The sequence below is a fragment of the Lichenostomus cassidix genome, chromosome W (genome assembly GCF_008360975.1).
Source record: "Lichenostomus cassidix isolate B80296 chromosome W, HeHo_3.0, whole genome shotgun sequence".
In the NCBI taxonomy this organism is placed as follows: domain Eukaryota; kingdom Metazoa; phylum Chordata; class Aves; order Passeriformes; family Meliphagidae; genus Lichenostomus; species Lichenostomus cassidix.
Window position 1 is genome coordinate 20,489,453 of NC_139510.1, and position 14,533 is coordinate 20,503,985.

General features: G+C 44.5%; 1 long non-coding RNA gene across 1 annotated transcript in view; it reads right to left on the reverse strand.

The window, feature by feature from the left end:
• The window catches only part of LOC146425649 (uncharacterized), a 563,016-nt gene that overhangs the window by 344,552 nt on the left and 203,931 nt on the right, over positions 1 to 14,533 (reverse strand). The gene's annotated exons all lie outside the window — the stretch shown is intronic.

Below are 14,533 nucleotides of genomic sequence, written 5' to 3' on the forward strand. Positions count from 1 at the left end.
TATATTGTGTATTTGTGTATCTGTAATTTCAGTGGTTGCTAGCAACTTCAGGGTTCTAGCCTAGCATAGTGTGGAGGGGAATTTGCTTTTGGAGTGGTTTCTCAAAGGTTTTTTCTTTCGCCGCTTTTCGCACCCTGCCCCACCTCAGCTGGGGGTGGGAGGGGGGGAAGGCCGGGCGTGTGTGTGTGTGTGTGTGTGTGTGTGTGTGTGTGTGTGTGTGTGTGTGTTTGCTTGCTACCGGGTGACATTGTTTATTGGTGGAGAAGAGCACATGACTCTCCGAAGGTTTTGTTCGTGTTTAGCCTGTGCGTGTTTTGAAAGTGGTGTTCTCCTGGGGACACCTGGGCATAAACAGGACAGGTTTTTACAAGCAACCAGGGGGAGCTCAGCTCACCCCATATCGGGAGGTGGGGGAGAGGCCCCCACTTCCTATATTCCATTGTGGAAAGGGAGGTCCTGTGAGGCACAGATGGACTCCACAACTCAAAAAAAGTTGTAAAGTAGCTATGTTTTATTCCAGCGCTGGGGTGCATGAGAGTAACCCTCCAAAGCATGCACACTGCCAGCAGCACACTTTACTTGGTTTATATCTGCTTACAGATTACATATGCATAAAGTTACACAATGCCTCCATACATATTCATTATCTATCCCTGCTTCCTATTGTAAGGAGTTCAAAGTTCATTTAAATATGCTTACGCCTGCGCAGTGCCACTTGATCATTGTGGGCAGGGGTCTCTGGTGGTCTCTGGGTGAGGAAGTAAGGAGTATTCCTCGGGATGAACTCTTCACCCTGCCTCCTTGCACATGCTCCCTGGGTTCCTGGTCCAAGTTCAAACCTCAGAAAAATTAAGGAAAATTAATCCACAAACGCCAGAGGTTTATGTCCAAAAAGGAGACAGAGGAGTCCTGTAACTTTATTCATGAATAAAGGGAGAGGTCATGGGCATTTCCCATGGGGTCTCTCTCAAATTGATAGAGGATGCAGCCTCTTTTATCCTAGTTTCCCAGCCGCAGGTTCCGTCTCCCTTTCCCCATTGGCTGAGGTACTCGAGAGGTACAGATTTCCCGGAATGCCTAATTAATATACATCCCCCCCTAATACAGACACCCCCAATACATATTCCCCTTTACTTCTTCTTCTTGTGCCTCTGTTCCTGTAGTTTATTAACACAGTTTTGAGTAAATTTAATTAGGGAAATTCCTATGGAATTCCTACCCATTGTTTCTTCTGTCTCTCAGTATGAATGTTATCTTACCAGGAGACTCAGGTCTTATCTTTACCAGTCATTTGTTTGTAAAGACACTTCCTTATTCCTTTCAATCCCTCCTTTTTTTATTTTCTCAATAATTGTCTTTACAAACTTTAGTTATCATTGACTGGATTGTGTCTTCTTGGGTAAGTTTTGGTTTCATGATTATTTGTAGTTGTGGCAGGACGCTCCCCCCTCCCCCTTCTCTCTCTCCCTGATTGCTGGCCGGAAATCGATGGCTCAGATTAAGTGAATAGCTTAATCAGGGCTATCTGGTACTGGCGCCTAGAAGTCAAGGTGAGACACTGAGAGAATGTGAAGAATTTTCAAGTGACCACAAATACACACTTTTTTCCTATAAAACACCACGAAATCTCAGCAAAAGTAGAAGCTTTCTACATGGACATTGGAGCATGAGGGAAAGTTTCTCCCCAGGTGCCTGGATGCAGCCCTGTGGTTACTTCCCGTGGGATTGGGTGAGGATTCTGATGCATCCCCAGCTCCAGAAATTTGATTTGGTAAGAGCATTGGTTTCCTAAATTGTATTCTTCTTTGCTAGCTATAATTATATTAATAGGGTACCTTTTTCATTTTTAGCGCTATATTGTTTTAATCTCCCTTATTTGGGCAACATATATATATGTTTGTTTAGCTATGAATAGCTTTTCATGTATTGTGTAGTAAAAAATTGTCTAGTTCTTTGTTCCGTTCTCACCTGTGTCTAATAAACCATAATCTATTTTACATTAGACATAAATCGGCTGTCTTTATAAGGACTCATGAGTGAGACTGGGTTTTGGGTGCTGGTCACTCTGAGTAGGTTTGGTCACTAGTTGTCATAGGCCTAGGCAACTGGTAAAATCTATCCACCCTCTGTCTCCACTCGTGACAGTAGTGACATGATTTTTTGTCCTCTTGTAGCCATTTCCGGATCAGTAGGCATGGCTACTATTTGCATTCCTCTGATTACATGCTGAATGAGCTGCACTGTTGCAGTGTGCTAATAGGATTTTTTTGTATATTGATGTTGTTCCAGAGATTTCTCTCTGGCTAGAGTCTGTGCCATCCCATGCTGTAAGCTTATTGGTGTACTGTATTCCCCTCCTTAGCTCCTCCCCTCTGGCTTTCCCTGGTTGGCTCTTCTGAGTTAACTATGCCCCTCTTCCCTCTCCTGATAACCCTCTGCGAAAGCCTCGCTCGGGGTTCGCCATCTTGGGTTTCCAGCACCCTCCATCCTCCCTTGCCTCTCCGTTCCTCTTCGCCATCCCCGGACCCTCAACTGTGGACCTTAATAAATTCCCTGGAAATCTCAGATGGTGATCCTGCACTTCTTTTATCGCCACGCCTCCACAGCGACTCGCGTCCCCAGCAGCTCCGCTGCCTGCCACAGCCACGTGCCCGCCTGGCGTGTTTTGGCCCCGGGCAACCCTCCCACATTGCAGCATGGGGTGGCCGCTCGTGAATTGCAAGACTGCGCTGCCATACTGCACTGAGCAAGGGATCATGCATGGTAAAAAGATCAGAGCTGCTATAGCACATAAGAAGAAAAGAACATTTGTTTCGTATACGTTGATTCCCTAACTGATTTCTCTGAACTTGTGGTAACAAAAAGAACAATGGTTTAATATACTCTACATAACATATTCCTGACCAGTTTGGAGGCAACTTGCGATAAGCATATTGGCCACAAATCTAATAATGCCCTTTCAAGGCCCAGGTTTTGTTAGCAAAGGGGCTTTTCTAATTTTCATTATCAATTGGTGGGTCAAAATACAGCTTTTTACCTGGGCCTAACAGTCCCCTAACAACACTTGCCTTACCATAAGAGTCACAATACTTGCATCTTTAAGCTCCTACATGAGGTTTCCACTTCCAGTTACCTCCCAGATCTGTTTTGTTAGATCTGGACCAGAACTGACTAAAAAGGGTTTGAGTTCTGTTCTGGTGTTGCCACTTCCAGTGATAGTCATGGACAATATGTGTCCTACTGGTAGAATTATTTCAGGGGCAGGTTAAAAATAAATGGTCAAAAAAAAAACCCAAAAAACCTTGTGTCTCCCCACTGCTTTACATCTTTCAAAATTTCTTTGGTAATTATGGTAGGAACACTTTACCCAGCTACCATTAGTGAGCCTAACATGTGTTTGGTTCCATCTGCCTTGATACTTGGAGCAATTGTAAGGAGGGCAGTTGGGGGCCCAACAATCTAAACTCAATGATAAAATCCAGTCACAAACTTTTTTTTCTTACATATACACCCCCTGTTCTGTTGAGAAAATATAAGCCCTTTTACTTCACTTAGGGTGCTGACCCACCACTTAGGTTCGACTGGGCTGGCTACCCATGGCCAGTTTTCAGATCTTCCTGGCCCTCTGCAGACCCAGCAATTACTGAGGTTAAAGGTCTTTGCTACTTCTTCTCCTAGGGTTAAAAAAAATTATTCTCCCACTACTGGCCCAAAACTAAGTGACAATATAAAAGTAAGATTATTAAGAAAAACATTCTAATAGTATAATCTAGTAACCTAATCTAATTTTTACGTTATCTTCCCCACCACTTGTGACGAGTGAATGCACAGAAACCACTTAACATAAAACAAAGACAGCATGTATTAGCCCCCCCACAGTGACTGGAGCTTTGAAAGGAAGGATACCCACACAGATTATTTCAGCAGACAGTCTGTGGGTAGGCACACAGGGTTTCCCCTGATGTCGACGCACTGGTCACTGCTCCGGTCCGCTCCTGCAGAGAGTCAGTCGTGGCTTCCCGTCCTTTTCCTCCAGTTCAGATGTCCAAATCTCTGGGGCTTTAGAGGCTTTGACCCGAGTGTGATGGATCCATCCGTGTTCAGCTGTCTTGACGGCTGTTCCCCACACCCCTTTCTTAATGACTGTACTTGTCACCCATTGTTCTGCCTTTCCCCACTCCACATAGTCCTAGCCACGCCCCCAGTTTTCCCTATTGGTTCCTATACCCTAACCCCACGTGGCCCTGGCCACTCCCTCGGGTTTCCCCTATTGGTTCCTGTACTCCTAACTCTGCCCCTGTACCTCCCCTGTACCCAGAGGTCACTGGGCCAGTGTGCTGTCCTTGCCCTCTCTGTTTCCCTATAAAACCCCTCACCCTCCGCCATCTTGCTGTCTATGCTCCACATGTGGCTGTGCATGTGAGGCCTTCGCCCTCGAGGCATCTCTGCCTCTGGGAGGTCGTTGGCCTCTGCTGCACCATGCGAATAAACATCTTCCATGGACACACTGCGTAGACCCTCCTCGCCTCCTTTATCATCGCCATTTGTGGAAGCAGACGAACCAGAGCTAGCCTTATGGCTCCCTGGCCGGTGACAGCGCAGTGTCCAGCCCTGGGACATAGGGTTTGGAGCTCTGAGGTGCTGAACCGGGCTGGGTAGAGATGCTCTAGGGTAAGGTCTGCTGTAACATCCTCTAAACCGCAACAGGCTGTTTCTGTGGTCTGTAACACTTGGAAAGGTCCACGCCACTTCGCCACCAGTGGTGCTTCTTTCCACACCTTAACTAAGACCCAATCTCCTAGCTGGATGTTGTGAACAGAAAAGTCCAAAGGCAGGGTCTGTGCCAGCTGAGCTTCCTGTCAAAGAGATTTCACAAGAAACAGTATCCGGGCCACATATTGTTTTAAATATACATCACTTATTTCTAACCCCCCCCATTAGGCTGATAATTACAAGGGTAAGGAATTCCAAACAACAATTAAAAGGGAGGTAACTGAATACCTTCTCTGGGCCTGGCCCTTATTCTTGCTAGAGCTAGTGGCAAGAGCTGTACTCATGGCATCTTGGTTTCCATTACCAGCTCCAAAAGGTGCTTCCCCATTTTTCCATTCATTCTCCCTTATCCAAACTCTGGGGGTGCCAGGGGGTATGGAGGTTCCACTGTACTCCCAAAGCAGCCCTAACTCCCCTATTTGAGTCCGCTGCTTCCACAGTTTCTCATCCAGGAATTACTTGTTCCAAAAATACTCCAACACCCAATTTTGTAGTTGCTGAAGCCGTTGCAAATGCTTCTGGGCTCTCCTGTCGTCTTGACACACCACCACCAGGAGATATCCAAACCCTGCCATTCGGGGCATTTCAGTAAAATCCACCCAGCATTTTTGGAAGGGACGCACAGCCTCCCTCCCCTGGCAATTTTCTTTGTTACCCTGTCATTGGTTTTAGCACAAATTAAAAATAAAATCCCTCAATAGCTCATTTTGCCAGATTAAAAAGACCCACAGCAGCATATAATTTGAGGAAGGCTTCTGCCAAACCCCAAGAGCCCCAATGGCTTTCTCCATTGAGTTGTTTTAATATTTGTAAGGCTAGAGTTCTTGGTAAACACTGCTTGCCATCCCTTGCAAGCCAATTATCCTCTCTTTCTTCTACTCCACTCTTTTTAATGATCTCAAGCTCCTCTGGTGGAAAAGACAGTTTTTCTGGCAGTGGTGGAGCTACTGGGAGCAAAGAGAGGATCTCAGAGGTTTCTGGCAGTAGTGCAGTTTTCCGAACCTCTTTATCAGCTAGTTGATAACTTATTGCTTCTTCTGAGCACCTTGCCTGGTGTCCCTTAGCGTGTATTATTGCCACACCTTTGGTAAATTACACCTCCAATAGGTGAGAAATTAAGATCTAATGAGCTAATGTTTTACCCCTGCAGGTTAATAAACATCTTCCAAAAAATTCTTAAATGCATGTATCACCCCATATGCATATTTAGAATTAGTAAAAATATTCACTATCCTGCCCCGATATAGTTTGCAGGCTCTCACAAGCACCTACAGCTCTGCTATTCCAGCTGACCATGTGAGAGGCAATGTCCCACTTCTTTTAATTGTCTTCCACTAATGATAGTGTATCTTTCAAATTGTTTCTCTTCCACTGCTCTTGAAGTCCCCAAAAGTAGCTGTCAAATTCCCAAAGCATGGGAAAACACCACATTCCCCAAAAGATACTTGCAAACTAAAGTATACTTTACAGAATTGGCCTCAGGATTTAACCTGCTAATTCTGGCTTTTCATGACAACAAACCATGCAGAGAGGGCTGAATCCCCTCGGGGACTTGAACTAGGCACACATTTTCACACTCTTGGCTGCCTGAACAGCCCGGACAGTGGCTGAGAGACACACCTTGTCCACACCTTCCCCTCAGCAGTTCTAAATTTCTTCTCCTCAGCAGTTAATTTGCATTTCTAAAGATGTCCCCCTGGCTGCTTGAAATGGTTAGGCCAAGCAAGCACACACACACAAACCCCCCCCCCCCATCAAAAACAATACTTAATTGGCACATAGTAAAATCGAACAGACACTCCAAAGTTTTTTCAACACTCAGTGAATTACTTTATTTCAGGGGCATTTATTTTATGTCTGGACATTCACACAAGCTAACACACACACAGGTACACATGCATTCTGAAAATAATTCATAAGGACCTGAGCAAAACTCTGCTCATAAAAAAAAAAACCCAACCACTCAGAGTAACCCAGGCAGGAGACTTTAATTCCAAAATACCCTGCAATTGCATTTTAACCCAAGTGGGAGACTAACTCCAAAATATACAGAACCTAAATGCTTGTATACACCAAAGACTTTTGAATTTACTATGCACTCATATTCTCCCCAGGCAGTAATACCCAAATCACTATTATAATTAGTTTAAATAGAGCCTAGCCGATTATTTATTTTTGTTTCATTATTATTATACCTTTTTTTTTTTCTGAGGCTGCCCACACTGTCAGAAACAATATAACTTTAGAAATTTTATTGTATCTCTCTAGCTAGTTTTACTTGACTTTACCTAGGGAAAGGAGCTTTTCTTTCGTTTTTTTAAGAGATATAGTATCACCCTACGGAGATGGGATTAACATACCATGGATTGGGAGTAAGCCCGAAGATAACCAGAAAGATAAAGACCATTAACAGAACATCTGCAGGACATTGTGGCCACCCACTGAACATCCGCAGGTCATGGGGTTATCACAGACATTCACCAGATACCATCTCCAGCAGGGGTTTTGACTGTATAAAATTCGGGAGAAAATTCTCTGATGTTATGTGTTCTTGGAATACTTTCCTAGGCACATCCTGGCCAGCAAATAAAGTAATGCCTGATTCTCTATCACTTCAAATACAGTGTTAGAGGGTATTTCTTATTTTCCCGCAGATTCGGTGACAACACTTCTGGGTTAATTTCAGAATAAGCCTTCTCAGACATTTTACACAAAGTTACCACAGTGTTAGACTCCATATCACTTCTCACAATATTAATTTGCATCCCCACCTTAGCCATCAAATCTCTTCCTAGTAAGTCGCAATCACAGTTAGGAACAAACCGAAATTCATGCATTTCGAATCTATCACCCACATCTACTAATAAGGGTTGAATAAAACGCACTCGCTCATCTTTTCCACTCACCCCTTGCATAATTAAAGATCTTTTTGACAACTGTCCCCTTTTGGGGATAAAATTCAAAGTAGAATGAGAGGCTCCTGCGTCTGCTAGGAAACACACCTCCTCCCGATCCGGACCCACTTTAAAATTTCTCAAGGGCTCCTGTGTGGTGGGTCTCTGGTATAATGGGAGCCCCTGACATCCCTAACAATCCATCTCCATTATCTTCTGGACTTCCTCCTCCTGAGGATCCAGCTGTTTCTGCAGACATTCCCACTTCCAGTGTCCCCTCTGCCCCGGTTGGCTCTCCCCTGCCTAGGGGGTGAGAAAGGAGTGGTCAAATAGATAACCCAAATCTATTTACACTTCAACCATCCTTATTTCTTTGATCTTTTGCCCCTTCCACCAGCACGGTTCCCATCCAGGGCTGAAGGCTGATAACAGTTCTGGCCTTGTGGATTCCCTTAATCTTATCAAGACATAAGGGAGCAAAAGATTCCTTTTGAAGCCAAGCACAAGAAATCACTGAATAATATTGACTTATGAGAAATAATTTGTATAACCACTCCTATCCTGGGGAATGTAATGAATATTCACGAGTTTTACCTATAACACTGTGTCTTTGGGGGTACTGAGGTGTGTGTGTTCGGAGGAGACAATTCCCCCACACCCGGTGCACTGAATAAAGCAAATACCCCCTTCTCTGACTTGGTCTCTGAAGTGTCTCTGGGCTCGATTGGGGCAAATCAAATTGGCACCCCAGGTGGGACCCTAACTCTGCTCGGCTGCCTGATCCAGGGGTGAGCAGACCTCCCAGTCGTGACCCTGAATTTTCAGGGGGAGCTCAGCTGTCCTTTGGCTCACGGCCGGGGTAGACCAAGGACCATCTGCTCCAAATTAAGGTATTTGCTACTTTTAAAATAAAACAGAAATGCCTGCAGGTCCGGGGTACTAGTCCCCGAGGGTGGGTTGAGACTGGGTCTCCCAAAATTAGTCCCGGGCAAGGGGTTGGATCCCCGGGGATGGACCCCGCTATAGTGAAAGGTACCTTTAAGGGGTCGGACCCCCAGGGGTTGGACCCCACTGTACTGCACCATCATACTGCAATTTTTGTTCTGTCTGTCGTTATTTTGTTACTGTGTGAGAGAACGAATGAGACGTGTCTCCGACACAAAGCGATTGTGGAGCTATATCTGCGTTTCCGTTCTCTGGTGACAGTGTGATAAGAATTCGCAAGAATCGCAAGAGAGAGGAAAAGGGGCCTCAACACATCCTGTTAAGGCATCCTGTTTGCCCACAGAACCGAATAGAAAGGGGAGGGAGACCCCCACCCTGCACATCCTGTATCCTGTATTTGTTGAGGAGTGGGCTGATATAGAATTATTGCTTGGGGGGGGGGGACGACACTGCGAACATACAAGGACTTGTTTCCCACGACCACCGAAGAGCAAGAATAAGACCATCTAGCAAACAACATGATGAAGGGTCTGTACCAACTCCGGAAGATATACATGGTCAGAAAATAGAGACTGCATAAAAGAGGAGAGTTTGGACTATTTCAGCGCAGTTATCTGCCCAGCGCTGCCTTGCTGATACCCGCTTGCTCTAAATAAATCAAATTATACTTAATTGGACATTGTCTCTGATTGATTATTGAGACCTAATTTATAAAAAAATGGTGCCGTGACTCGGATAGGGGCAATTCTTAGGAGACCCCTCAACGGGAGGCGCCCCGTTGTCACAACGGCCCGGAGAGGGTACCCCTTTGAAACCCTTACCGACGAACCTAAATTTTGGGTAGTGAGCGAAGTAACCCCTTAATCTTTGTGCACAAAGTCCGGACGAAGACGCGAGACGCGTGAGTATGTGTTAATTTATAACACAGGGAATCCGTTCGGTCGGGGTGGGGATCCTAGAGTGCGGTGTCTGAGACGTCCAGTGCAGACGACCTGAGTGTGGACTCCTTTGTAGTGCGTTTCCCACATCCCGCGAGGGCCTGGGCCACGAACAGGAGGATGTGAGTGTGTGTGTGTGTGAAGGCACTCTGGAAGATGGGACAGACGAAGGGCAAGCCGTCTGGACCCATGGGGGGGGAGCCCCACGTAAGACTCCCGGATATACCACCAGATAGTCCTCTGGGGTTAATGATCAAATATTGGGATGATGATCCACGTACACGAGGGAAAATTAAGGCAAAAATGATTACCTATTGCATGACAGTCTGGGGAGGAAAACAAATTAGAGGAGACCCTCTGTACTGGCCGGTTTTTGGATCCTCTGAGGATTGGATTTGCCAAGCTCTAAATTTGTATGTAAACTCTAAAAAGCCTTTTAGCCAGGAAGAGAGTGATTATGCAGCCCTGTGGATAACTAGTGAAAATAAGACAAGCCTGTTTGTTCTCAGTAAAGGAAAAAAAAACAGGCGGAGGAAATACCTCCACCCTATGTTCCCCCGTCCCCTATGCCAGATGCTGCAGTGCCCCCTCCAGCACAACCTCTGCCGGTTCCAAATGCACCACAGATGGAGGGGGATGACACTCCACCACCCGAGAGACGGATTACTAGAAGCCAGGCAAGGAACCAGTTATACCCTCTCAGAGAAGTAGGCATGGGTATGGTTAATCAACCAGGGGGAGGACAGGCGCCCGGTATCGGATACATAGCCGTCCCTCTGAACTCGGCCGATGTCAGAGAATTTAAAAAGGAAATGGGGCATTTATTGGAAGATCCACTGGGGGTAGCAGAAAGAGTAGATCAATTCTTAGGACCAAATATTTATACTTGGGATGAGATACAGTCGATATTGAGCATCTTATTCACAGCAGAAGAGAGAAGAATGATAAGGGCAGCTGGGATGAGGATTTGGGAAAACAACCACCCACAAGGCCCCATTGGAGATGTTAAATGGCCCCTTCAGAGGCCTAATTGGAACAATCAAAATGAAAACGATAGAGCACACATGCAAGATTTAAGGACTATCATAGTCCAAGGCATTAAGGAGGCCGTCCCCCGAGGACAAAATATGACTAAGGCCTTTAATGAGCTGCAAAAGAAAGATGAAAACCCTACTGAATGGTTGGAAAGGCTCCGGAGAAATTTACAGCTTTACTCCGGTATAGATCCTGATTCCCCGGTAGGACAAACATTGCTAAAAACCCAATTTGTAGCAAAGGCATGGGTGGATATTAGGAAAAAGTTAGAAAAATTAGAAGACTGGCAAAACCGGGGGTTGGATGAGTTATTGAGAGAAGCACAGAAAGTGTATGTCAGAAGGGATGAGGAAAGTCATAAGAAACAAGTTAGAATGATGGTAGCAGCTGTAAGAGGGGAACAAGAGAGAACCACCACTAGATCACCGCAAGAGAAATGGCCCCCGAAACCTCCAAGAAATACGGAAGGGCAAAAGAGGAATGAGATAGTGTGCTTTTACTGTGGGAAAAAGGGACACATGAAGAGGGAATGCCGCCAATGATTGGCAGACATAAAAATGTTCAAAGAGGACTAGGGGTGTCAGGGGCTCTATTTGCTGGGGTCAAAAAGAGCATCGGAGCCCCTAGTAAAATTACAGGTAGGACCCCAGAAACAAGAAATTGAATTCTTAGTGGACTCCGGAGCAGAGCGCTCCACTGTGCAGAAACTGCCTCAGGGATGTAAAGTATCCAAAGACACTGTACAAGTAATAGGAGCAAAAGGGGAACCATTCGGAGTCCCTATAATTAAAGATGTGCTAATTGAAACGAACTCTAAATTGGGTATAGGTAGTTTCTTATTGGTACCGGAGGCAGAATACAATCTACTAGGGAGAGATTTAATGGTAGAATTGGGAATAGGATTGGAAATAAATAAACAAGGATTAAAAATTAAAATATACTCCCTTAGCACAAAGGATGAGCAACAGATAGACCCAAAGGTTTGGTACACCCCGGACTCAGTGGGGAAGCTAGACATCGAACCTTTCTCAATAACCTTAACAAATCCACACATCCCAGTAAAAATAAAACAGTATCCGTTATCTGAGGAAGGGCGAAGAGGACTGAAACCCGAAGTCGAAAGGCTAATAAAACAAGGGATTTTGGAGCCCTGTATGTCCCCGTTTAACACTCCAATTTTGCCTGTAAAGAAACCAGATGGTAGTTACTGATTAGTGCATGATTTGAGAGAAATAAATAAAAGAACTGTTGAACGGTTCCCTGTGGTAGCCAACCCTCATACTATCCTCAGCCAACTAGGCCCACATGATTGCTGGTACAGTGTGATAGACTTAAAAGATGCATTTCGGGCTTGCCCCTTAGATAAAAACTGTCGCGACTATTTTGCATTTGAGTGGGAAGATCCTGACAGTCATATAAAACAACAGCTACGATGGACTGTCCTTCCCCAGGGATTCACAGAATCCCCCAATCTATTTGGACAAGCCCTGAGTCAAATACTACAAAACTACCAAGTGGGACCAGAAGTTAAACTCATACAGTATGTAGATGATCTACTAATAGCTGGGAAACAAGAGGAATTAGTGAGGGAAGAAAGTATAAAGATGTTAAATTTTTTGGCGAAACAGGGACTAAAAGTCTCTAAATCAAAACTGCAATTTACCGAACAAGAGGTAAAATACTTAGGACACTGACTAACTAATGGGACTAAAAAGCTTGATCCCAGCAGGGTACAAGGGATTCTGTCAATGCCACCTCCCCAGACCAAGCGACAGATTCGACAATTGCTAGGTTTATTTGGATACTGCAGACAATGGATTGAAAATTACAGTAAAAAGGTAAAATTCCTATATGAAAAATTAACACGGGATGGATTACTTAAATGGACCTCCCAAGATGAGGAAAACCTTCAAAATCTAAAAAGGGAGTTAACAAGTGCCCCTGTACTAAGCTTACCAGACTTAAAGAAACCTTTTTATTTATTTGTAAATACTGAAGAAGGAACTGCATTTGGGGTGCTAGCACAAGAATGGGCAGGAAGTAAAAAGCCGATAGCCTACCTTTCAAAGTTATTAGACCCAATTAGTAGAGGCTGGCCCACTTGTCTACAGGCAGTAGCGGCAGCTGCTGTAATGGTAGAGGAAGCATTAAAAATAACATTTGGGGTTGAGTTAAAAGTTATGTCCCCACATGACATTTGGGGCATACTGACACAAAAGGCTGAAAAATGGATCACTGATGTCCGATTGCTGAAATATGAAGGAATTCTGGTATCATCCCCCAAGCTTACTTTAGAAGTGGCATCCATACAGAACCCAGCACAATTTCTGTATGGGAACCCTGAGAGTAACATCCTATGGCACAATTGCCTACAAACCATAGAGGAACAAACTAAGATCAGGCCAGACTTAGAAGAGGAAGAACTGGGGGAGGGTATGAAATTATTTGTAGATGGTTCCTCACGGGTGCTTGAGGGGAAGCGAAAATCGGGATATGCAATAGTGGATGGAAATAAATTAGAAGTACTCCAATCTGGCCCACTAAGCCCAAGTTGGTTGGCTCAGGCATGTGAGCTGTATGCAGTTCTAAGGGCTTTACAAATTATAGGAAAAGGAGAGGGAACTATTTACACAGACTCCAAATACGCATTCGGGGTAATACACACATTTGGAAAAATCTGGGAAGAACGGGGCCTTATTACATCACAAGGAAAGAGCCTAGTCCATGAGAGACTCATAAAAGAAATTTTAAAAGCTATTAGGGTACCCTCCAAACTTGCAGTGGTCCATGTCAGGGGACATCAAAAGGGATTGGGAACAGTGGTACGGGGAAACAACCTGGCTGATGAAGAAGCTAAACGAGCAGCATTACTACCCCTCTGGGTAAGGAATCCTAGGGAAAGTTGTTCTACCTGCAGGTATGACTTGGAAGGATTCCCTTGTTCTGCTTGCTGGAAGGACTACGGAGTGGATGGTTTAGTTTGCTCCTGTTACAGTCCTGATGGGCAATCAAATTCGGACAAAGATTTTTGTTATATTCACGGGGAAAACAAACCATACATAGACTACCCCTGTACAACCTACTTACTAAGCTTTACAACAATAGAGCAAGAAAAATTGAGGCAAGTGGGTATAAAACCAAACTCAGAGGGTAAATGGGTTCTGGGAGACGGAAGAGAGATTTTACCTAAGCCTATGGCCTTAAGGGTTCTGAAAAGACTTCATGAAAAGACCCATTGGGGAACACAGGCCCTGGTGGATCAGTTTGCCAATAAATATATGTGTATGGGTATTTACAATTTAGCTAAACAGATAACCATGGGATGTGTTACTTGCCAAAAAGTAAACAGACATCAATTAAGAAAAAGAATCCCTGGGGGCAGAGAATTAGCACATAGACCTTTTTCCCACATCCAGATTGACTTTACTGAATTGCCTTTAGTGGGAAGGTATAAATATTTACTGGTTATAGTAGACCACCTCACTCACTTTGTGGAAGCCTTCCCAACGACAAGAGCCACAGCACAAACAGTTGCAAAAACTTTATTAGAACAAATAATTCCAAGATATGGCCTTATAGAAGTAATAGATTCAGATCGGGGACCACACTTTATATCTAAGATTACAAGAGCTGTATCTGAGGCGCTCGGAATTGCCTGGGAATACCACACCCCTTGGCACCCTCAAAGTTCGGGCAAGGTAGAGAGAATAAATGGAGAAATAAAAAAGCAACTAACTAAATTAATGCTAGAAACAAAAATGAGTTGGATTAAATGTCTACCATTAGCATTATTAAACATTAGAACTCAACCTCGTACAGATATAGGGATTTCTTCATATGAGATGTTATATGGAATGCCATTTAATTTAGAAATGCCTGAAGACCACCCAGCCATATCAGATTTCCATCTACAATCCTATATAACCAGCCTAGAAAACCGAAGGGAGA